The sequence below is a fragment of the Schistocerca cancellata genome, chromosome 2 (genome assembly GCF_023864275.1).
Source record: "Schistocerca cancellata isolate TAMUIC-IGC-003103 chromosome 2, iqSchCanc2.1, whole genome shotgun sequence".
NCBI lineage: Eukaryota > Metazoa > Arthropoda > Insecta > Orthoptera > Acrididae > Schistocerca > Schistocerca cancellata.
In genome coordinates this window covers 554,036,799-554,063,050 of record NC_064627.1, presented here as the reverse complement: position 1 = coordinate 554,063,050, position 26,252 = coordinate 554,036,799, and the positions used below count along the sequence as shown (strand labels likewise).

Genomic DNA, 26,252 nt, shown 5'->3' with positions numbered 1-26,252 from the left:
GTTAGTTCCATTTCTGCTTTTCGTTCCGCTTCCCATAATTAGTTCCCAACGAATTTATCTTTACTAATTGTAGCTTTTCTGTTTCCAGATTTTTTTTGAGTCATCAGTCTTCTGACTAGTTTGATGCTGCTCGCCACGAATTCCTCTCCGGTGCCAAACTTTTCATCTCCAAGTAGCACTTTCAACCTACGTGTCCAGTTATTTGCTGAATGTATTCCAATCCGTGTCTTCCTCTACAGTTTTACCAACTACAGCTCCCGCTAGTAATGTGGAAGTTATTCTCCGATGTCTTAACAGGTGTCCTATCATTCTGCCCCTTTTTCTTGTCAATGTTTTCCATATATTCGTTTCCTCGCCTATCCTGTGGGGGACCTCCTCATTCCTTAACATATCAGTCCACCTAAATTTCAACATTCTTTTGTAGCACCAGATCTCAAATGCTTCTATTATCTTTTGTTCAGGTTTTCCCACCGTCTGTCTTTCAGTACCGTACGTAAATTCTAAAAAATTTCGTCCTCAAACTAAAATCTATCTTTGATTCTAGTAGACCTCTCTTGGCCAGGAATGCCCTTTTTGCCACTGCTAGTCTCCTTTTATGTCCTCCTTGCGTCGTACGTCGTTGATTATTTTTCTGCCTAGGTAGCAGAACTCGTTAACTTCATACACTTTGTGATCACCATTTCAGATGTTTCTTGCCATTCTAATTTCTACTACTCATTACTTTCGTCTTTCTTCAGTTTACTCTCAATCCATACTTAAGTATTCACCAGACTGTTCATTCCATTCAACAGATTCTGTAATTCTTCTTCACTTTCGCGGAACACAGGAATATCATCAGTGAATCTTACAATTGATATCCTTTAATCTTGAATTTTAATTCCACTATTGAATCTTTCTTTTATTTCCATCATTGCTTCTTCGATCTGTAGACTGAATACTGGTGGCGTAAGACTACATCCCTGTCTTACACTCTTTTTAATCCGAGCACTTCGTTTTGGTCTTCCACTTTCATTGTTCCCTCTTTGTTCTTGTACAGATTGTATATTATCCATCTTTCCCCATAGGTTACCCCTATTTTTCTCAGAATTTCGAACATCTAGCATCTTCAGTCTCGCTTCTGTTACCAAACGCAACATCAGAACTGTCACTCTGGTGCCTTTACCTTTTCTAAAGCCAAACTGATCGTCATGTAACAGATCCTCAATTTTCTTTCCCACTCCTCTGTATATTGTTCTTGTCAGCAACTTGGCTGCAGGAGCTGTTGTTCGATAATTCTCGCACTTGTCGGCTCTTGCAATTTTCAGAATTGTGTGGGAAATTTTTCGGAAAGTATGATGGTATATCGGCAGTGTCATAAATTCTATACACCAACGTGAACTGTCATTTTGTTGGCAGATTATTTTTCCCATATTTCAACAACGGCTAATAGTAGTACTTAGTTTTGTTATGACGGCTACTACACTTGTTTGGTTTTACACACTATGAGGCTGGCAAAGCCATATAAACGTCCAATAATTCGGAAATCAACGTGCGTTCTATAGACTTCAAAGCCATTTGCACAATGCGCTTTACAGAACACAACATATCGCGCAAAATAAACAGTTCGGCATGCATTCATGCGAGACTGAGCTGAAAAAAATTAGTTAGAGAATGTACGAGGCACTGTTGGTCCAGATTGATCCATTCCTCAACTGCGATTCGGCGTATATCCCTCAGAGAGGTTGGTGGGTCACGTCGACCATAAACAGGCCTTTTGTATCCATCCCAGGCATGTTCGATAGGATTCATGCCTGGAGAACATGCTGGCCACTCTCGTCGAGTGATGTCGTTATCCTGAAGGAAGTCATTCACAAGATGTGCACGATAGGAGCGCGCATTGTCGTACATGAAGACGAATGCCTCGCCAATATGCTGCCGATATGGTTGCACTATCTGTCGGAGGATGGTGTTTAAGTATCGTACAGACGTTACAGCGCCTTCCATGACCACCAGTGGCGTACGTCGGCCCCACATAATGCCACCCCAAAACAGCAGGAAACCTCCACCTTGCTGCACTCGCTGGACAGTTTGTCTCCAAACACGTCTCCGACGATTGTCTGGTTGAAGGCATATGCGAAACTCATCGGTGAAGAGAACGTGATGCCAATCGTGAGTGGTCCATACAACATATTGTTGGACCCATCTGTCCCGCACTGCATGGTACCGTCGTTGCAAAGATGGATCTCGCCATGGGCGTCTGGAGTGAAGTTGCGCATCATGCAGCCTGCTGCGCACAGTTTGAGTCGTAACACGTCGTCCTGTGGCTGCACGAAAAGCATTATTCGACATGGTGGCGTTGCTGTCATGGTTCCTCTTAGCCATAATCCGTAGGTAGCGGTCATCCACTGCAGTAGTAGGAGGATGCTAAGTTCACCGGACTTGGATACGATGTGACGTCATTATGACGCATACACCTACATCGAAAACGATCGAAACCGTATATCAACTATTCGACTTTTGTGAACTTTCGAGAGGTTGTGACAGGGTAGCGCTGTGCTCTGCGCCATTCGTTTGTGAACAGTAGACTCCAAAGCTGAACTGAGTATATGATGACCTAACACATTGGTTCTCAGAGTAAGAGACCTTTACTGGTGCCATCTTCTGCAAGCTGCATCCAGCAAAAGTAACGAGACTTCTGCATAGTTTAAGGTATCCGCTCATGTTGTGATGCAATTCGTATTTTGCATAATCTTGTCAAATTATACTGCTGACATAAACCACATTGACATGGCCAGGTACATGCTAAAACTATTGTGGTTGTATACATGACATAATAAACAGTACGTCTGGTTTATCATACCATCGTGGAATGCTTTGGCACTGCATTCAATCATTTCATACGTCAATCACTACTAGACACTAACCTTTGGTTAAGATTACATTGAGAAATCCACTTCCACTCGTATTTCATCTCCGGTCGACGATTTTTCTTCAACAATGCTTCATATTTTTCTTTTTAAGTTCGAAATTCAATCATTCTACACACCAGTCATTACTGGACACTAAGGTACCTGTCTCTGCGGTCCGAGTGTAAAATTACTTGGAATTATGTTTGATAAAACACTATCTTGGGATGGACATATAAATTACTTAGCTAACAAACGTGCACGAGTTCTCTTTCAGCTATATAAATTAAGAAAAAAAAGTCAGCAAGAGTATGCTGCTACAATCTAATATGTACTGACAAGACCAATTGTATGAAACCATACTAAAATGTTGATAGTAAATAAATATTATTTTCGGCGTAAGCATTCAATACAACAATCACACAATCTAATCTGGTCGGGACGTAAGAAGACTTCACTTTTTTACGAAACGTGTTGTCCGTGGTGTTTTCAAGGCCACGGTCAGGAATATTTCTACTAATATCCAGCTGTTTTACTTTTATTTTGGCGAAATGCATATACGCTGCCACACTGAGCTGTTTTCAGAATCGCACGTGTCAAAACAAACCACTAGCTGACGACAGTTTAGTATCTCGAACGTTCGTAAAAGTCGATAGGTGTGTTAATCGAATAAAGCGTATATACGTCATAATGACGTCACATCATATCCAGGTTGGGTGAACTTAGCATCCTCCGCAGTAGTAGCCTTTGGGTGGCCTGAGCGAGGCATGTCATCGACAGTTCCTGTCTCTCTGTATCTCCTCCATGCCCGAACAACATAGCTTTGGTTCACCCCTAGACGCCTGGACACTTCCCTTGGTGAGAGCCCTTCCTGGCACAAAGCAACAATGCGGACGCCATCGAACTGCGGCATTGACCGTCTAGGCATGGTTGAACTACAGACAACACAAGCCGTCTACCTCCTGCCTGGTGTAATGACAGGAACTGATCGGCTGTCGGAACCCCGCCGTCTAATAGGCGCTGCTCATGCATGGTTGTTTACATCTTTGGGCGGGTTCAGTGACATATCTGAATAGCCAAAGGGACTGTGTCTGTGATACAAATCCACAGTTAACGTCTATCTTCAGGAGTTCTGGGAACCGGGGTGATACAAAAGTTTTTTTGGTGTGTGTATTACAGAAATTAAGTTCAACTCATGACAGTTTTAGTTCATATTTAAGAAAATGGGATGCAGAAATTTACTTTAGCATCGAATTCCCGTGCTGTATTCCGCATCCTCACGTCACACAAATACTGTCATAACCAGTTTCGACAACGTAGTAAGTTATCATAAAGTGTTGTGCTTACAAAGAAAGAAAAAGGGAAATAATCAAGGTGACGAGTTACTGCGAAACGGGTTCAGGTGTGTGTAAATGTGTTTGGATGTTAGTTCAAATGGCTCTAAGCATTATGGGACTTAACATCAGAGCTCAGCAGTCCCTACTTAAACCTAACTAACCTAAGGACATCACACACATCCATGCCCGAGGCAGGATTCGAACCTGCGACCGTAGCAGCAGTGCGGTTCCGGACTGAAGCGCCTAGAACCGCACGGTCACAACGGCCGGCTTTGGGTGTTAGTTTGATTTGTGATATTATTTACTAGTATTGTACCATCCCCCTTTTTCTTTGTTTTTAAATAGAACATCTTTGGATGACGTACTAAGAATTTTAATCTGCTCATGATAACTATTCACGTGACCTTAGAAACGCGGTAAAGGAATTTCCTTGCAGCATATTCACTGTGTTTCCCATAGGCCTTGACTGTGAAAGTTGCAGTAGTGTGTTCGAGAAATATAAATAGGGACACGTTATGTTCATGGGAGGGAATCAACTTGTGTATTCCTCAGGGTTCTGGTTCTAACTTGGTCCCATTACTAAAGTGCGTGTCATTTATGTTACTGCGCATCTGATGTCACAAAACACAGTCAGCCAATGAACAGAGAACGACGTTGCCAGAGCTCGACTGCAGTGCAGAGCACAGACGAGTGTCTTCAGTTTTAGAAACGTTCAGTCATAAATAAAGTAATTGAACTAAAGCAGTGTCTTGATAGCAGACTTTCTTTTATAGAAAGTTTGGAAAAAGCATTCTTTATACCAATTGCTTCATATTCTATTAATTAATTAAACCAAACAAGCAATAAGCCTCCTAATTCAGGCGATAGCGAGGAAAGGTATCATTCTCACTGACCGCTTTTTCGCAATAAAGAACAGCGGTAATTGTTTATTCCCTTTTGTACTTCGACGAAACGTGAGTAATTCATAGTCATACCAACAGTGTTTGTCGGTATTTTACGTGATATATTAAAGTCCTCTGGGAGATGCATTAATCAATGAACTTCGATAGCATAATGGTTAAAGTGTATGGCTGCTCAGTGGAAGGTTCAGAGTTCAAACCTTGTTCGGTGCTTAATATTTTCTTTATTTAAAAACAATATCAAAGTGTATTACTTCATGAGTTTTATTAGTTTGAATGTAATTTTTTGAAATATCGACCAAACGGAAAGTATACACTATGGACTTTTACCTCTGCAAACTCTTCAAAATTTCGTGCAATGGTTTACTACATCTAATGCTGCACAATAACTGCGTTGAACTTCGAAACAAAATTAAGTCATTAATGAGGGGAAGGTATGAGTCAAGAAGATGTGTATAAATAAGTTTTGGGCCAAATAGTTTTTGTGAAATCGAATGATAAAGTGTGTCAAAGCAGTCGAAACACCATGTGTCTGCACAGGCGAGCAGTGCAATGATGACAAAATCGCGCACATCGCGGAATGCGGGGAGTACGTGTGTCTAGCAGCGAAAGGGTTAATGCGGCCGTGGCGGCTTTATTTCATAAACTGCACGCTCCCCCCTAAACGTAAGTTTGCGAACTATATACTATGGCGCCGCTTCTCTTGGCGCGTACAACTGGCAACGCAGCAATCTCCCGCGTCTGGGCGGGCATGCGCGAACCGCCAATATAAATGAATTGAATTATATTTATCCCCAATGTTTGTGATGCGGCATTTTATTTGAATCGCAGGCAGAAGTAATCCTTTTTTTCTATGATAAAATCGTTATTGCCAAACCTAAACGAAGAAGTATACTCATGGAAAATAGTTAATGGTGTTTCTGTTAAAGTTATTAACAATTTGTAGAAGTGAACTACATTTAAACTTTGAAAAAAAGTAGGGACACTGCTCATTCAGTTTTGTACTGTCATAGTTATCCAATGTCCTGTTAATGTAGTGTATCAATAAAAAGTAACAGACAAGAAATAAGTACTAAGTTCTTAGGTGTGCTTATTCATGAATACGTGAACTGGGGGAAAAAAAGTGACAAGAGTAGCTATCGTGTTTAGCTTTAGCTGTTTTTGTCGTGAACGTAGGCCTAATTGCCATTTTTGGGGGATACAGAAATCCTTAAATTAACATGTTTAGCATATTTCCATTCGCTGATGTGTAACATCTGTATCTGTACTCCGCAAGACACCTTGTGTGTGTTGTATCACTTTCACTTTCTCCCTTTCGTGTTCCAGTCGTGAACAGTAAGAGGAAACAAAAATTGCTGGTTAAGCTTCCTTGTGAGCTCGAATCTCTCAAATTTTTACCTTCTCTGTCTTTTCGCTAGATTTGTATAGGAAGAAGATATATATTTGTTCTCCTCTAGGAGCGTACTCTCTCGGAGTTTTAGCCTTGATGCAACGCCTCTCTCGCAAATCCTTTTAACTCGCAGGGTGTGATCTCTCAGACCGCGCTAGAATTTTCGAACTCGCTCTCCATGGTCAGTTCTGGCGGAATACTTCTATACCACTCTACCCTCCTTAAACCGCCAACCGTACAATGTTTTACTGTCGGTTGTATTATCACCTTCTTAGTGTGTTTGTTGTTGATTCGTGTGGTTGACACGCGTTGGGGTTTCCTATACCTTGCGTCGTAAACTATGTATATGTTTTCTTCAACATATGAATTTGTTGGTCGGTGGATGGGGAAAGATGTCGGGGATAAAGAACAAGAAATAGACGAAAGATACGACGATTTTGCGTTAACCAGTTATCATAATTCTGCTGCCAAACAAGAGAATCATTCAGAGGAAGAACTTCAGAACCATGGCGATGGGCACCATACTGTATCTCCAAAAAATAGTGTGTGGTAAGTGGTAGTAAAACGAAATGTAAATTCTAGAACAGACTGTCAGTTTAGCAGATTTTCTTTTTGTAACTGTTGAGTGCAGTTTTTATGTACAAGTTTAAACCCTAGAATTTAATTCTGTGCGAAAATTTACTTGCTACAGAGATACTATAATTTTTCAGAATGTCGATTCATTTATATAACAGTTCATTTGTGTGTGATGTTTCAACATCCTCAAAAATATTTTTTGTCAAAAAAAGTCAAATAACCCAGGCCTTATTCAGTGCAATAAAATCAACAGTGATCAGTTAAACTACATTTAAATAATAGTAAAAATAAATCTTGCATAATTTAAGTTAAAATTGTGAAATAAAATCCCAGTTGAAACAACGTAAGAGTTGCACAGACTGCTTCTCGTAGTGTATGTTTAAGGAAACTCACCTCGTAAGTTAACGGATATGGCGTTCGATTTGGATGAACATCTCCATAACTCACTCGCGCTTTCAAGCCAACCCGTGGCTGTTCCACTTAAAGCGGTCCTCACACTTACTCTCAGACATTTATTGGTGTGACTGCTTCCGGAGCTTGTTCGGCAGTTGTGTAGTCGTACAGTAGCAATACGTTACATTTGTTTGTGTTGCCGATCAACTGCCAGTCGCTGCACCAGGTGTCGAGTCTGCAGGTCTGCCTGCATATCGCTACGAGTTCGTAGCCCTGTAGACAACATAATTATCTACGTACTGCCACAGAGGGCTCCCGATGTTGTTCGGTAGGGGTGAATAGTAATAGACCAGTTGCGTGATTTGTGACGGTACCTCTGACGGGAACAAAAATCAGAACCACAGATCTTGGTATTTGGTGAAATAGAAATTTTGCTGCGGTTGAAGCAATGTAAAATAAATGTCATATCCACATTTTAAAATCCTCGGAAAGGCGTTAAAACAACATTTTAAGAAATCTAAATTTCAAAAATATCACGTGGAAGGTCACAGTACCAGAACCTAATTTTTTACAAATTGAGCAGTGAATAGTCCTAAACACTTCTATGGCGTACGCTCAAAGTGGCTTTTACATGTGAAGATATCTCTGTGTTAAGAACTATTTGCTAGAAACTCTTCAATCTAATCACAAAACTGGTCCGTTATTCCGTGCCGTTTGTTCATTAGACCACTCTCCGAAATTGTTTGAACGCCTACTGGCAATCAGGCAACACGGGTGGAACAATTCCTCAGTATTGGTTGGACAAAAGGATGTGATTACGCAGAATCACCTGTGGCGTTCACACACGTATACCTTCCAGATATTTGCTTAAGCAGTTGGGAATTTAAACTACAGCTTCACAGTACATTTATTCTATGACAAAATTTGTTGTCAGTATGTTGTGATCTTCAGTCAGAAGACTGATTTGATGTAGCTCTCCAAGTTATCCAGTCTTGCTTCTTGAACACAGTCAAGAGACGGTTTTAAAACGATCGTTGTTTCTAAGCATAGGAATCCGTTATATAGGCGAATACAGTAAAACATTTTTGCTCGTTCTAATTTGATCTTCTCCTCTTCCTCCTTACAAGTTCACTTTCATCCATAAAGAAATCGTACACCTTCTTTATTGAAACCTAGAACTTTGCACGCGAATTCGCCGGCGCGCGCTTATGTCATTTGTATTTTCATACTCACGCACACATACTCATCCATAGACACACCCACTCACCCACCCACATTTCATCCATAACTGTAGCGAGTTTTCGAACATTTTGACATATCTCCCCCTTCAGCCCCCCCGCCCCTCCCCCACGCCTCTCAAGTATGGGTAGTAGCGGTATCTTATCTCCCACAATATTTTTTATGCTGATAATGAGTCCTATATATAAAAAAATTGTTGAAATTGTTCAGGTGTTCCTATGACTTCATGTCACTCATACCAAATACAAATTTAAAAAAAAATTCAAATGTTTTATTCCACTGTTGAGCATATTTACATGCAATTGGTGTTGTCAGTGTTAAAATAATAATAATAACAATAATAATAATAATAATAATATAAATTTCGACATGACAAATGTGATTAACTGTATTATAACAACCCAAGATGGATATAATCCATATTTGTGCAAATGTCAATAACAACAAGAAGTTTCCTAATAGATCAGTTAGAAGATAAATGAACTACATAGTTAAGTGAATGACAAATAAATAATCAAATAGATATTTAACAATAAATACATGAAACAGTAATAGAATAGTTGCACAGTGTGGCATATACATAGTTTGCAGTTAATTTATAGTTCATTCTCATAAGGAAAATGGGTCATTTGTCACATACTCAAGGAACTCTTGAGCAGAGTAATTTATTTTACTTTTGATGCACTTCAAAACACTGGTTTTACATTTATTAACGGCAACTGTGTAGGCATTTTCAGGTAATTTGCTGAAGTAGACAGGACCAAGATATTTGTAGCTGTTATGTGTTGTTGCAAGCTTAGCATATGGCATATTAATTGTATGTCCACTCCTTATGTTATGGTCATGAACTGTTCTTCTTAAGTTAAATTTACTCATATTCTCTTTAATGAAGACAAGGCAGTTGTAAATATACAGGCAAGGCACTGTCATTACATTTAGTTTCTTAAAATAATCTTGAAATGATTCATACGGGCTAAGTTCTGCTATGCACCTTATGGCTTTCTTTTGCCATTTAAACACTAATTTTGAGCCTATGGAACTGCCCCATAATAGTATTCCATAACTCAGGTGTGAATGGAATAATGCAAAATATGCATATAACAGAAGTTCTTTATGAACACTGCTCCTCAGCTTGTACAGCAGATATATGGCACATGCCAGTTTGCCACATATCTTCCCTTGTGGGTATCCTAGCTGAGCTCTTGATCTATATGAAATCCTAATAATTATACCGTTTTGTTGTTATCACTGGGAGCATTCAGATGGAATACAATAGCTTCAGTTTTACTAGCATTCTTCTGCAGTACATTTGCCTCAAACCAAGTAGTGCACCTCTCCATTGCCACTGCCATGCTGTGTTGCACATTTTCACGATTGGTATCACATGTGATGAGTGATGTGTCATCAGCATATAGCACTGCATCACATGGTACAACTGCAAGTAAATCATTTATATAAATAATGAAAAGGAAAGGTCCAAGAACAGATCCTTGAGGTACACCCTTAACAACTGGGAGACATTCTGATATTTGATTATTTACCTTAACTTACTGTTTTCTATTGTCCAAGTATGACTGCATTAGGCATAGGGCATTCTATCTCACTCCGTAGTGGTAGAGATTTTGTTTGTAGATTCATTTGTTCCTGCATTGGTTATTATTTTATCCCATTTTATTAAATTCAGTTTACTTATCAACTTGTTTAGCTTTGGTTCTTTAATTGGTCTTATGATTTTTCTACAGTCTGTGGAAGTTTCAGTTGCTTTACTGTTAAATAGTTTGTCTGAGCCATAGTCTCCCATGATCTGAAATGCCTAGTTTGATTGTGTTGAATTCTGTTTTGTTTAGATGAAAATTACAAATTACGTTATCTAGACATGCTTCCTGTTGTGTGGGTTTGTCATTTATGCAACTGAACTTAAGGGATCTTAATGTATTTACCAAGTGAGCAACCTTTCTATTCTTAAACCTAATGTCTCTATTGATATTACCAAATATTAGTATTCTGTAACTTTTGTATTTGAGTAGCAAGGGTAATGACTAACAGGGGATACTGAACACATACATAGAAATATCATGGCTTTGTTTGAGCTGCCAGAGAGTGTGACAAAGATACTGAAAGAACTGAACTGTCACTCTTGAAGATAAAGGTAGACTATCCCAAAAAAACTTGCTTACAAAGTTTCAAGAACTGGCTTTAAGTGAGGACTAAGAATATACTGATGATACTCTGAGGAGTGTAAGGGACGATGTGGAGGACCCACATCGCCTACTAGGCAAGGTCCTAGGAGATGGATTACCATTGCCTTTCTCCGACTGTAATGACGATTAATGATGATGATGAAGAAGACACAAATAATCCCCTAAATATCTCTCCCATACAGATTGTGAGGGCGAGGGTAGATTATTGCAGCATGCGCAGGGTCATTGAAATAGCCGTTCTTTCTGCAGTCCATATGTGAATGGAGCGGGAAAAGACCCTAATAACTACACCTTGTACAGTGTACTTTTGCACAGTTGGATGTATCCCCTGCCATGCACTTCACAGTGGTTTGCAGAGTGTTCATGTCGATCTAGATGATTACCAAGTTTGATTGAAATCAGTCAAGAGGTTTAGTAGGAGATGTAGAACATACATACATTCAATGATTTTCATAAATACATAAATTTCGAAGCTACTGATAAACTGTCTTCACCAAGCTGACTAAGGCTGTGTTCACAGTGGCACTGACAATGGTAGTCAGATACTGTTGCCCGATAACATCGACCGACGGTGTGGTCATCATATGTCTGATCTCCTTCACCAGTTTTTGGCAGGGTCAAGGAATTAGGTTTCATCTACCCTTGCCCTCACAATCTGTATGGGAGAGATATTTAGGGGATTATTTGTGTCTTCTTCATCATCATTGGGCAGGCATCATAAAAAAACAGCATCATTCTACGGGTTTTGTAAGAGCAGCTGATTATGATGGGATGATGAGTTCCTCCTCCTTCTATCCAATGTTATTGTGATCCTCAGTTCGAAGACTCTTCACGCAGGTTTATCCTGTGCAAGCCTCTTTATCTCAGCATAACTACTGTAACTTACATCACTTGAGACTGCTTATTGTAACAAAGCTTTGGTCACACTCTTCATTGTTTGTCATCACCTCCACACACATTTCCCTACATTACAAAATAAACTATATGTTGATGCTTTAAGATATATCCTACCTTATCCCTTCTTCTAGTTAAGTTTCATCATCAAAATCTTTTCTATCCAGTTGTATTCAATACATCTATGTCAGTTCCCCATTTAATCTTCAGCATTCTTCTGTGGTAGTGTCTACCACATTTCAAAGGCCTCTATCTCCTTCTTGTCTGTACTGTTCTGTGCCATTGTTTCACTTAATATGAGATTACACACCAACCAAATATTTTCTGAAAATGAGCTGCTGAAAATAGTGGGAGAGTTTTGCTGTTTGAGTAGCCAAATAACTGATGATTGCAGAGCGGCAACAAAAGTGTTTTGAAAAGTGAACTATTTGCAGTTTTAAAAATGACTGAAGTTTTAAAAACGAAATTTTAAAAACGTAAAATGCTGACTTACAATAGCATGAACAGATTTTTGAAAAAATTAATACTTTAAAATCCAATACTAATTCAGGTTAATACTTAAATTTACATTAGATGTTTAAAAAATTCGCTTTTCAGTAAAGCCTTTCTTGCTATTCCAACTCTACATTTTATGTCCTCCTTACCTCTACCATGTTTAGTTATTTATCTCCGCAAATAGTGAAACTGAAAATCAACTGCTATTTTCAGTGTCTCATTTCCTAATAAAATTATCCCAGATTGTCTGATTTATTTTGGCTGCATTCAGTTAACTTTTTTATATTGTTGTTCATATTGTAATCTCTTTTCAATGAACTTTCCATTCCATTCAACTGGTCTTCCAAGTCTTTTGCTGTTTTTGACATGTTGCTCAAGGTACAGATTGAAAAAGCTGTTCAAGGTGCAGATTGAACAGATTGTTGGATAGGCTGCAACACCTTCAACTCTTTCCTCAACTACTGGGTCCCTTCCATATCTTTTGAGTCATTTAATGGCTGTCTGGTTGCTGTGCAAGTTATATCAATCATCCATTACTGTCATTTGCACTATATGGTGGTATGGCTGGCACATTGCATATATAGGTTTGAGAAAGTAGGTGGCAAAGCAGACATGTGCAAACACATTGTGCAAGAAAGGAATATGAAATAAAACGACCATGATCATCACTCGCATGCACTGTCTGCCACATGGTAAACAATGAACTACTGAATGCAAATCTTGTGTCAGATTCTGTCCTGAATTAAGACAACTCATTTCACCCAGAGAGTATTCTTTGTGTTGTGAGTGCATCCTAAAACAGTCCTCAAATAAATATGTAGCATTCTGTAGCACAGGTTTTCAGTAGGAATCCACTAGTGATGAAGGCTGTTAGCGACAAACCGTGGATTTGCAAACCCGTGCTATTCATCACAAGAACAGCTGACTTTGGCCTCAGTCTCTATGGGCTGGTAATTGACAACAGGTTTAACCCCAGGTTTCCATATGGTTAGTTTCAAATCAGTATAATGAATCAAAACACACTGGTCATATAAATGGGAATTAGACTAACAGAGAAAATCTTCCTCTCTGCAGCTGAGTGTGTCCTATTTGGAATCTTCCAGAGACATTATTCTGTCGACAGTTCTCAGGAATCAGAGTGGTTTACCTAGATTTCTGAAATCATTCCAGGCAAATGCTGGGATTATTTCTACCGATATGCCATGACTGATACCTCCCTATTCCTTGCCCATTATTATTCTAAACTGAAGTAAATTTCATCGATTAATGTATATTATTGTTTCTTCTACTATTATGTCCACCCCCGGTAGCTGAGTGGTCAGTGCGATAGAATGTCAATCCTAAGGGCCTGGGTTTGATGCCCAGCTGGGTCGGAGATTTTCTTCGCTCAGGGACTGGGTGTTGTGTTGTCCTAATCATCATCATTTCATCCCCAATGACGCACAAGTCGCTGAAGTGGCATCAAATCGAAACACTTTCACCTGGCGAACGGTCTACCCGACAGGAGGCCCTAGTCACACGACATTTACATTTTTTTTTTGCTACTATTATTGTCTTTGTCAGTATTATTTTCATTATATTTTTTGTAGGCAAATATTTTAGATATATAAAGATCTTGTGCCAGGCAGTGAGGCATATTTAACATCAACCAAAGTAAAATAAAAATGGTTATCATCTTACAGTCATAGTCTTCATTACAAATATTATTAACACAAACCTAACATTGTGTGTTATATTTCTCGTGTCAGACCAAAATATTTTCTATTCCTAGTATGGTTTCCTAATGAAGAAGCTAATCTAATTCTTCTACGATGATTACCAAATTCTGCTAGACACATTTTGCTCTCAACTCATTAAGGCATGATGGAAATAACACTTGTGTGTGTTACAAGTATAACACGACAGCTTCTGCCGCAATGGTAACCTGCTGTGTAGTTCTGACAGCGAGTCATCACTACCCACAGCGTTTCTAGGAATACAGAGTATGATACTTGACCAAAAACATTAAGATGGTGTATGTTATAGTACTTCACATACTGCATCAAATGAGGTGGAATAGTGATAGAAAAATATAGATGATATGAATAGTGTCTCACATAATAGATATTGGACACTTGGGTGTCGTAGGAATGCTCACATTACCAGTTGTTTACCACCAACATAAAACAATTCTTAGATGGCTTAGTAGCTGGAAACCATACATATGGTTTGTGTAATGCCATAATTGTTTTCATCTATATCTACACAACTGCTGTACAGTTGGGTTTTGGGATTGAAGTTAAAGAAGGGACAGTATGCACTGTCATATTTTTGTGTGAATTGGTTACTGGAGGAATATTGGCCAGTGTCTCCACCTCTTAGCAGTTAAAGTTTACAAAATTCTTTTTAACTGAGAGCCACAAAAATCAATTTTATGTTTCTGAGACTGATGATTTAGGCTAGGCACTGGTTGGGCAAATAATTTTGAACCTGCTCTTTCACTCCATTAGGGGTTGAATCTTAAGAAAAAAAAATCTTATTGAGAGCCTACATCAAACAAGTGATGTTCCCTCCAACTGCCATGTTTGTGGTGACTGAGACTGCGGTGATAAGACAGTCAGTCAGTTTCTCCTTCACATAAATAGACATACACTGCAAGGCACTGTAGAGTCCATGATAGGTGCTCTGTATCAGTGGTAGCCATGCCCGGGACATTTCCATTATCATACAGGGAAAGGGAGAAGTGACTAGGTGCATGTGTCTATTCTCACAATTTTTGGTCTGTTTTTCTCATAACTCCTAGGTGAGATACACAGTAGTCTCAGTAATGTTGTTGCACAGCTCACTGGCCTGCCTCCTTAGCTGAGAGATCAGCATGTCAGACTCTCGTGCAATGGGCCCGGGTTCGATTCCTAACAGGGACAGAGATTTCTTCCGAACGGAGACTGTGTGTTGTTCTCATCATTGCAGGTCATCGTATATGGTATCAGTTAAAAAGACTTGCAATTTGGCAACTGAACTTCCCCAGGTGGGGACTCCCGGCCATCAGTGCCATACAATCGCTTCATTTCCCAGGTCACCTCAGATTCAGCTTCTTTTAGATTTATACCTGCAGGGCTTCACGACTACTACGCCACCATTCCTCCAGCGCTTCCCATCTGAACTTCCTGAGCGTATGTCACACTGTTCTAAGGGGCCACATGGACCTGTTACAGCGAATATTTGAAAGCAGCACTTTACCAAAATTCTATCAACTAATATGAATCTTCTATTCACCTTCACTGTTAATGATTTCAGTTAATTGTATTTCACATCACTTCATAATGCCAGCATTTTCTTCAAAGATCTCAAGAAGTTTATCTTCAACCCTGTGACCTGTCATCATTGATCCCTTCTGTAACTCACATTTAAAGAGAACTGCTTCTCAGAACAGTGAGTCTGGACAAAGCCTATAGTGATATAAATTGAAGAACAAAGTTTTGCTTACATTTGTACTTCAGTTTCATTTGGGTAAATAATTATTAAACTTTTCTTTTTTCAGGGACATGATGGGGAGGCTGCAACAACCACCTTCAGTAGCTCTCCGACACCAACACCTTTGTCATGGGTTAGTACATTCCACGCAGTATGCTTGGATCCTGCATTTGTGAGAGTATTCCTGCTTAATATGGCTGTGCAGTGTGTTTATGTTTTTATTTCCATGTATTTCTTACAATGAATCAACTAACTCATTGCCACAAGACAGATAAATGTGAAAGAATAAATATTTCATATATTTTTAGTAGTATATCTGCTATTGCTAACCACTGTTGAACATTGCATGTTTTGCATGTGATAGAGAATTTAATGCCTCTAATTCAACAGCAGATGGATTCTTTGTTGCAGATTTCTTTGGAATGAAACCCTTGCAGGAAGTATTATGCATAAAGTGGACAGTCCCTTACTTCTCAACTGGGTAGAGATTTATACGTCTACTAATACACTCAGCAAGCCACCTTTCAAAGCATGACAAATGTATCAAAATAAAATATTTGACAAATGCAATCAAAAATGCAAAGTATGAGGGTTGTTCAAAAAGTAAAGAACAATCAGTTGTAAAATGGATATCACAGAGAAAATTGAAACTGTTTTGTTTGCAACAGTTAGCTACACCTTCCAGCTACTCCTCTAAATAGTCGCCACTCTGTCTTTGACATCTTTTGTAGCTTTGTACGAATTTTCCAATACACTTGTGATTAAAGCAGCCTCCTGTGCTTTCTGACAATTTTCTATGCAGAACGGCATCTCATTGTCTGTGCCAAAATGTTGTTTTCATAGCCAACAGTTTATTTTAGCAGAGATGAAAATCAGAGGGAGCCAAGTCCGGGCTGTATAGTGGATGATAAACACCACTTCCTATTGAAAATGCTGCAGCAACATCCTCATTGCCCTTGGAGTGTGTAGCTGAGAACTGTAATGAAGAGGGAAATGGATGGCAGTTAAGTTACACGGGGTTGCATGAAATCAGGCAAAATCTCACAGCAGGCATCCATATGTGGCAGGAGATACTATTTTCTAGGCTTTGTTAAGCACTCACTGTGTACCGTATTTACTCGAATCTAAGCCGCACTTTTTTTCCAGTTTTTGTAATCCAAAAAACCGCCTGCGGCTTAGAATCGAGTGCAAAGTAAGCGGAAGTTCTGAAATATGTTGGTAGGTGCCGCCACAACTAACTTCTGCCGTCGAATACATGTAGTGCTCGCCAAAACCTCTGCGTCAGTAAATAAATTTTTAAAAAGGCGGAAGACGAGCTTTTTTTCTCCGCCTCGAATTTCGACCACTGCATTTTCATACATTATCCAACGAAGCAAATACAAATTCCGTATTGTTCATCTTCGAATGTAGCAGCTTTTCAATGTACTACGAAAGTCCGACTGGCAACACTGTTTGCGATGTTTGTCAGTATGGCCAATTCTACGTTCTGAATTTTTTCCTACCTGTGAGGAGATGGTTGCTAATGGGAACTTTTGTGAATCACATGCAGTATTGTCTTCACCATAAGAATAATACGAATATAAACATTTTGCCATGTATTCTTTCGTGTTTGCTGCTATCTCATTTAAATCCTGTCTGGCTAATAAACTACGAAACTAGAGTGAGACAACAGTAAACGCGGAAGTATACACATATCATATCATGTTTATATTCGTATTATTCTTATGCCTAATAGGGATACAGTCAGAAATGAAGCACGGCAATTGACTAGATTTTTGAATCTAAGATGACTAATTTCTGTGCAGAAAGTAATGTACTAAAGAGGCGTCTGCGAAGATTTTCAAACGGAGAAAAATTTTCGCTAAACTCTCGTTCAGAACATATTCTATCATACGCAGTTTATTACTTGGTTCTTCTTGATCATTAACAAAGAGAGCAGCAATGTAAATAACAACAAATAGCAGTCTCTTGCCATTATTTCGCTACTGAGACAATTCCTCTTTTTTTTATTGTAAGCGGCGGTAGCACGCACAAAAGCAAACCATGCCGCAAGCGGCGACAGGTCGTAAACAATAATTATCAGAATGCGACAAACAATGCATGACACAGTACAGTAATGCATTTTCAGCTCAGAGTGACGTAAACACCTATAACAAAGTGAACAGCACTTATCAGATCAAAGAAAAATAAGCAATCAATTCAAACCAGACGAAGCACGTGAAAAACGAAGGGTACCCGTATACATACGGACGGAGCGCCTGACGCATAGCAATGGTTACCTGGTAAAGCTTAACTGCTAAGCCTACGGCTCGAACCAAACTACTGTAGCTATATCGTCATTCATTCGACCTAAATTGTGTCTCATATTACAAATGGACCAACTTTGTTCCGCTTTGGAGGTGCGGCCTAAAACTTGAATTTCCCTTGAATTTCGAGTCTCAAATTTCAGGTGCGGCTTAGATTCGGGAAATTTTTTTTTTCCTTAATTTCGAGTCTCATTTTCCAGGTGCGGCTTAGATTCGAGTGCGGCTTAAATTCGAGTAAATACGGTACTCAGAACTGAGAAGAGTGACATGATGCTATTTACGGACACACTAGAGACACTGTCCAACACAGCTGTGCAAAGTTTTGTCAGATTTTCACTTTAGTTTTCATTTCGCAACCGATAGTAAAACCTTAGTAACTTTTTTATTTGCTGACATACTGAAACAACTGCTGTTTTCTTCTTTTTAACGGAGTACTGCACCATTTCAGTGGCATTTGATAAGATTTGAAGGAGTACAGTGATGTAGTGCTTGCCAATGTGTGGAATGAAACTTTCTGGAGAACTTACACGGTTGAACACACAGATACTGATGGTCTCAGGTAGTGGGCAGGAGTGGCAAACATTGGGTACCTGGGGTAGCAGATCTCAAACTTGTTACTTTTTTGTTCATTCCATATATAAACACAAAAACATAAACAAAGATAAGTGACATGCCAGCATGAATGTAGAAATATGGAAGGTGTAGATAACAAGCATTAAGTAATACATGTGCTATATTTAAACAAATCAAAAAATGGTCTGTATTGTATTTTGTGTGAGATGTGATTTTAAGAAAATGTTGCTAAAACCTGTGTTAGGACTATACAGAGAGGACTATAGAAATGTCAAGCATGCTTAACTGTGTGCAGAGTCTTCGAAGAAGGTATTACCATCCCGTATGCACACTCACCTACGGGAAACAATAACTGCACTATTAAATAAAATGGATGCAGACTTAATTTTACCAGTAGCCTTACCTTACTAAAGGACTACCCAAAGCGTTGCTCAATTTCCATGATATTTCAAAGTTAAAAGAAGATATTCTGAATTGTGAACAGAAACATTTTGTACAGTAGGGCACAATCTCTTTGTTCGACCATACAACATGTTTACAGTGATCTGTTGTTAAAGTTTTATGATTCTTACACCACTGAATTCTAATTCCTCTGGCTTAACAACACATTTACTCACTGTATTTCTGCCACAGATGTTTTGTTCACACAATTGCTATCGTAATATTTTGGTTGACCCTGTTTTCTAGATCCATTTCAAACTGAGCAATTGGTTTGGTGACAGCAATGTTTTAATTCAAAGCAGGAGTTCTCTTTGATGTCATCCTGTGCCTGTTGATAAGTTGAGTTTTTCTTCCACTATTGTGTTTAGCAGACAAATTTTTCCCACTGTGTGCTGATGCAACAATAGATACAGCAGCCGTAGTTATCCCTAGCAGATTTGCTACTGGTATCAGGGACTTAAGCATTTAGTGACACTGACAATTGTTCCTCTTTTGAAGACTATAAGATCCGGCATTGTGATACACGCACTTAGAAGCACAAAAACAACGATAAATGTACTGGGTGCTCACAAAATTTTTATGGCTAGCAAAATGCCACTGAGTTGCAGATAAGGCAGAAAAACAATTTGCATTAAGCAAGTGTCCATGCATTATTTTGTCCAGTCTCTCTAATATATCAGACTCCTGTTGGATCTACAATGCAGAATAATAGCTTTGCAGTCAGTTATTTCCCATCTGAAATTGTTGCCCATTGTAAAGATTTGATATTGATACAAAACCAGACTGACAAATCTAAATATCTGGACAGGGCTTTGATAGGCAGTGTCCCAAAATTGCATCCAGTGTCTCAACCACAGTGTCACATCACGCATTATTGTTCCCAATGAGGACTACATCTTCTGTAGATAAATATTTCAGAAAGCCTCTCATGTTTTGATTTTTGTGCATAAGATTGAAATAAGATGCTACTCACTACTTCCTAAGAAGACCAAGAGAAAAGTCAGTGGAAATTGCAGAGGTGTTGCTAGTCCAAAAAATATTTCACCAGCCGCACTAGCAGCAGTTTAAGGCAGCATAGCTAGCTAAGGAATTGGGTCTGTACCTTGCTGCCTCAAATGTAAAACAGGATCAGAGAACTGGCAATCACAGGTGACTGCAACACTGCCAGCAGTGAGGGCATGACTGCAGGATGTAGAATGTCTCTGATGGTCCTGGAGTGCCCACAGCTTCATAGATGTCTGAATGTGGCACCAAAGTTACTTTGACTTAATGACCCCAAGATCTTATTGACTTCTTATGGAATGTTGAGAATGTTATTTGATTTTGTTTATTAAGCAATTATCCTTTTTGGGGGGAAGAGAGGACACTAGGATTTTATTGTCACCTTCCACACTTTTAGTTGATATTGGCTTGTAATGATGTTATATTTGTTGCAGGTCACCGCATCAGCTGAGACTCTGCTCTGTGTTTGACACTGGAGCTGTTGACCATCTTACCAGCCCAGAGAGTAGTAATGAGAGCCACTGCTGAAGAGCATCTGGACATCAGTAGTCATTCTGTTGAAGGTAGCCTGAAACAGTTAAGGATATATGAGATGTTCGTGCGCCAACACACACACACACACACACACACACACACACACACACACACACACAGGTACAGTGCAGGTTCACAACTGTTTTGCTGATACTGGCAGATAAGCTATACTTGGGAGGGGCCATAACCAAACCAGATTAATGGACAGCTAGAGCTACAAGGATGTGAGCAAAGTAGTGGGAATACTTGAGAATGTTATGCACTTGTTGGATCACGTCTTGTTTTCTCTCAGATGCTCAAGGAAATATTTGTACTGTACTTTATGAAGCACCTCAGTCAGTTGCCAAGTGAGAGGAGTAGGAGCAGACCACCATACCAGTTGACTAATAAGAAGTTTGCCAGTGACAGTGAATGTGCTGAAATTGTCTAATTCTTGAGGCCAGCTCTGTATATGGACACTGCTGCATTTTTTTCATCAAAACTTCTACTTTAGAGGCCATGTCTGCACTATTTTTATATGCCCAGTGTTCTAATAAAACACCACAGGTTTCATGTCAGTTTTCTTCAAGACCCAAGGTTGCGGTAGCATCCATATTGTTCAGTAGTACAGAAGCAAAGGTGTCATAACCTCTGCTAGTATGAGAACATAATCTTTTGAGCACCATTTCAGTTATTCTTCTCTTTTGCAGCAATAGATCGCAGATACATTACTCCAGATACCTGGGGCAAGGTTCAACATTTAGTACAAGTTAATGTTGAGTTAGACAGAGTCACTGGAGATTGAACAAAATAGAGGGAAAGTTCCACATTCTGGCCCCAGATGGGCTAATTGGGCTTGATCAAGTGCTGTGTCATACTCTGCCAATGACTTATTCAGATGCATTATGGAGAGGCATATGGTCATCACAGCCCTCTCCTGGTCGCCCTCGAAACTGCAACTAATAAGTCGAGTATCTCTTCAGTTGACATCACGTGGCTGAGTGCACACTGTACCAGTCCTTCCACAAAAAAAAAAAAAAAAAAAAAAAAAAAAAAAAAAAAAAAAAAAAAAAAAAAAATAATAATAATAATACTGTGTGGCAATACCAGGAATCAAATCTGGGTCCCACACAATGTGGTCAGTGGAGTTGGACAAATGTAATAACCATAATAATAATAATGAAGAGGTTAAAAAAACAACCAACAAGTTTATGTAGCCCATGATCTGGCTTTCGATATTTATAAAACTATCTTCTTCAGAAGGAGTGAACCCTAAAAATGTATATAAACGGTTACGAACTATTTTTACATAGATAACAAATATTAATAATAGAAAAATATTTGTGAGGTAATCATACTCACTTGTTACATCACATGGTGCTAAATTACATTAGCTGAAGCTGAGCAGCTGTTGTCGTATATAAAAACCAGAAACATATGTATGATATATATGATATGAAAACCAGAAACATCACATGCCATGGCTTTAATGTAAGTATGCCAGAGGCAAAGGCCAACTGTTCAAAGGTACAGGCTCAAGTGATAAGGAAAATTAGGATACAGAGGGCACGAAATATAAGCACGTAAGAATTGCATCTTGATTGCCTTAAGTTACAGCAGTTTAAATTACAGTAGAATGAACAATTCATCTACAAGGCTGCTACTAATGCAATAAATTTTACGGGTATACATTACATATAAGATTTTTAATACGTTTGCTGACAGAGTAATACTGTATGTAAATTCAGCATGCAGAAGCTAAAATTCTATTTACAAAGGACCATTGTTACAAATACATGGGGAAAGAAGATAAATATGAGCTAAAACATTGTCACTAAAAATGGAAACTTCCACTTAACACTACGGTAGCTTAAGTGATATGGAAACATTGGAATGCAGTGGGTGCTATATACATGCTCATAAGCAGTGTGTCTTGCTGGTGTTCAGTTATGTAATTTTACATTAAAGCAAAATGACAATATCATATACAAGGCTAGTAATAAATGCAATAGTTTTAGAAGAATACATTAAATATGAAATTATCTGTAAAACATTTATGTAGCAGAGTGATATTTCTTGTGAATTTAGTGTGAAATGTAAGTAGCTCAGCAGTAGAGAGGAAGTATTTTGAGGGAAATAGCATATTTGCTGATGTTAGTGGAGATTGGTAACCATGTGTTACGCTTCTTCCAGTTACCTTGAAGAATTTTTTCAACCTCTTCAAATTTATACAGTTGCTGAATCACAGTCATGTTTAAGATTTTGAATAAAGATAGTAATAACAGAGGAAAGATAGAGAGTGTAAAGTCCCCCACATCAGTTGTAGACAAAATAGTGAGTGATACTGGATGCAACTAACTTACCAGTATGTTTGCATCCTCAAGAAGTACTGTACTGAACCATTGGTGCTACTTTGCTAGGTTAATAGTGCACTCTTGCCTCTCTTTTTTTTTGGGGAGGGGGGGCGGCAGTGTTTCATAAGCTTGGTTTGAGTGGGCCATCGTAGCTGTAAGCAGTGAAGCAGTGCACTACTTATTGTGAGGTATATTACAATTTTTTCACATTCCATTCATAATGGTAGGTTGGAAGAGTGACTGCTTATACTTAAATGTTTCTTAAAGAGTTGTTATTAGTTTATTTTATCTTCATGATAACCATGGAATTGAAATTTGTGCAGCTGAAAATTATTTTTCAGCTCTATCCACAAAACCACTTACTAGTGTTTTCCAGATAATTTTTAGCAGTTTGTTCAAAACCAGTGTTCACTGTTCAGCTTTTGCAGCATTTCTATCACTTCTTCCAATGAACAAAGCAAGCCTGTGACAATCCACACTACTCTTCTTCTTATCACTTTGATATCTATGTTTCAATAGTTTTCCAGTATAAACATAAGAAGTATTCTGTGAGTAGGGCAACCAACATTTATCACGGTTGAAAGGGAGATGACCACAATTTTAATGGCAGTTTAGTTGTAATAAATTTCAACTGCACAACTAAAAGGGGTGATCAAAAAGGTTCCATTTGAGAGCACTGCAGCAGTGTATACATTGATAAGCCAAACAATTACGACCACTGCACACTGCGATGTTGGATGACACCTGGTGGCTTTGCAGGCACATGATGAGGTAACAAAAGCATGTAAGTGAAGTAGACACAGATGGGGGATCACCCTAGCGAAGATATGGGCTGCAAATGGGGACATCCATTGAGGAAAGCAACTTCGACAAAGGACAGATTATTATTATGCAGAGCCCATGAACGAGTATCTCAAAAATGGTGAAGCTGGTCGAATGTTCAAGTGCTGCTGTCGTGAGCCTTTATGAAAAGTGGCAGAAGAACAGTGAAACTACCACTAGGCGCTAAATGGTTGGACATCCATGACTCTTCATGGAATTCAAGGTTCAGAGGCTTGTCTGCCCTCTAAAGTAGGGGAAATTGTGATTTGTGGCATCTATGCTAAAAGAGCACAATGCTGGTGCATGCACAAGTGTTTTGGAGCTCACTGTTCATCATACATTGTTGAACATGTAGCTCCATAGGAGACTGCCCCTACACGTTCACATGTTGACACAATGATACTGTCAATAACAATTGCAGTTGGCACTGTGCTATGGGATGTATTCTCCTGCACTTGCTTGTGATATGTCATAGTAATTGAAGGCCTGCTGACAGCTGCAAACCACCTGCATCCCTTCATACTTGAAGTCTTCCTCGACACCTTTCAGCTGTATAATTGACCATGTCTCAGAGCCAGAACCACGTTACTGTGATTTGAGGAGCATTATAAGGAAATCACTTTAATGTCTCAGCAACCAAATTCACCTGATGTAAATCCTATGGAACCGATTTGGGTCGCTGTCGAGCGCCATCACTGCATATGCAAATCAGCGGCCTGTTTGGATTTGGGGTGGAAAATCATTAAAACAAAGGCATTTTTCATTGCGGCCTAATCTTCTCAAGAAATTTCCCCTCTGAATGTAAAAATATTTGTTGTTTCTGACCTACATGGGGAGAGACAATTATCATAATAAAATAAGGGAACTCAGAACTTGCACTGAAAGGTATAGGTGTTCGTTTTTTCCATGTGTTGTATGAGTTTGGAATAATAGAGAATTATTGTGAAGGTGGTTCAATGAACCCTCTGCCAGGCACTTAAAAACGGTTTTGAGAGTATCCATGAAGATGTAGATGTAGATGTTATTTAAGCAAATTACATGACCTGTGTGTGGATGTCTAATGCCACACACCTTTACAAACCTACCAACAAGCTGTTGGATCCCTTACACACAGAGTAAGTGATGTATTCCATTCCAAAGATTGACATACAAGCTATTAAGCAGGTGGTCTTAATGTATTGGCTCATCAGTGTACCCAACTCTGATCGAGGTATATAAGCTGTTTTGTGTGGCCTTCCAATGGAAACTTTTTGATTGCCTCTTATACATCACATTTTCTTGGAATGGGTGACAGAGGAGATACAAATATAAAAAATACTCGGAAACTTTGCTTATTTTTACTGTATTATGTCATATGCTGTTATATTTAGAGTAACACCATGAAACAAAATAATGTTTTTAAGAGTGCAAAAGCCCATAATACGACTCACTTGTGGTGTAAATTCAAGAACAGCATGATGAAACCTATTCAACGAATTGGATATAACTGCTGCTTCTCCATGTATTTATTCCTAAAATGATCTATCAAATGTGTTGTGTGACTCATTTGAGAAATAAACAATGTAAAGAGTGTTTTTAAACACGGTTGCCTCTACAATCCACTTTCATGAGTCCTTGTTACTTCAATGTGTTTTATATATCATAGCAGCTGATCGGTACGAGGTGAGCATCCTTGAGTTGCCAGTACTGACCAAGAAACCAGTAAATGTTTCCCCTCTCACAACCCCTTTGTATGTGTAGACTATGTCATACTGTCTTCAGGCATCACATTCTCTCAGGTTATATAATCTTCCTTCCACTGAAGAATGAGCAGAGGAAAGACTATATGCCAACAACAGTATTGATTGTTATTCAAAAACATTTTGAGATCAGTCAGTCTGGGAATTTGAACTATTGACAGTACTTCAATGGATTAATATTTATGACAGTGAGTACTGATGAAATTTACAGGTCAAACAGGTAGTCAATAAGGGAACTGGGAGAATTAAAAGAAATTGTCATTATAGAGGAGATCCCAGGCAACACGGAAAAGTTGATCACTCTGTTTGCAAGATAGGAATCAGTCAGTTGTGGACTGTCAGACCCAGTATATAATATTGGTGACTTCTGTGTATTAAGTTCAACAATTTCTATTGGTAAAACATATTTACTTGTATCCAGAATGAATCTTTCATTCTGTAGCAGAGTGTGCACTGTTTTGGAACTTCCTGGCAGGCTAAAACTGTCTGCTGGACTGGGAATAGAACTCAAAACTTTTCCTTTGATGGGCAATGCACTTACAACTGGGCTATTGAGAGATGAGTCAGCACTTGCCTTCGCAGATTTACTTCTGGGGGTACCTCTCACTGCATATCTTGCTGGAGAAGAACTCACGTCTCCTGCACCTCTCTGCATGGTGTCAAGTGTCTCACATTGATGTCCTTAAAACCAGTCATCCATATACTCCTTGTCACAAGTGGAATAGGTGAGGGGACACACA

General features: G+C 39.0%; 1 long non-coding RNA gene across 4 annotated transcripts in view; it reads left to right on the top strand.

Annotated features, from left to right (window-relative positions):
* The window catches only part of LOC126162146 (uncharacterized), a 172,125-nt gene that overhangs the window by 114,125 nt on the left and 31,748 nt on the right, over positions 1-26,252 (top strand). For all 4 annotated transcript variants that reach the window (XR_007535027.1, XR_007535030.1, XR_007535026.1 and 1 more), the window contains exons 4-5: positions 15,830-15,895; positions 20,519-20,647. This is a non-coding gene — a long non-coding RNA (uncharacterized LOC126162146). The remainder of the gene's footprint in view (positions 1-15,829; positions 15,896-20,518; positions 20,648-26,252) is intronic.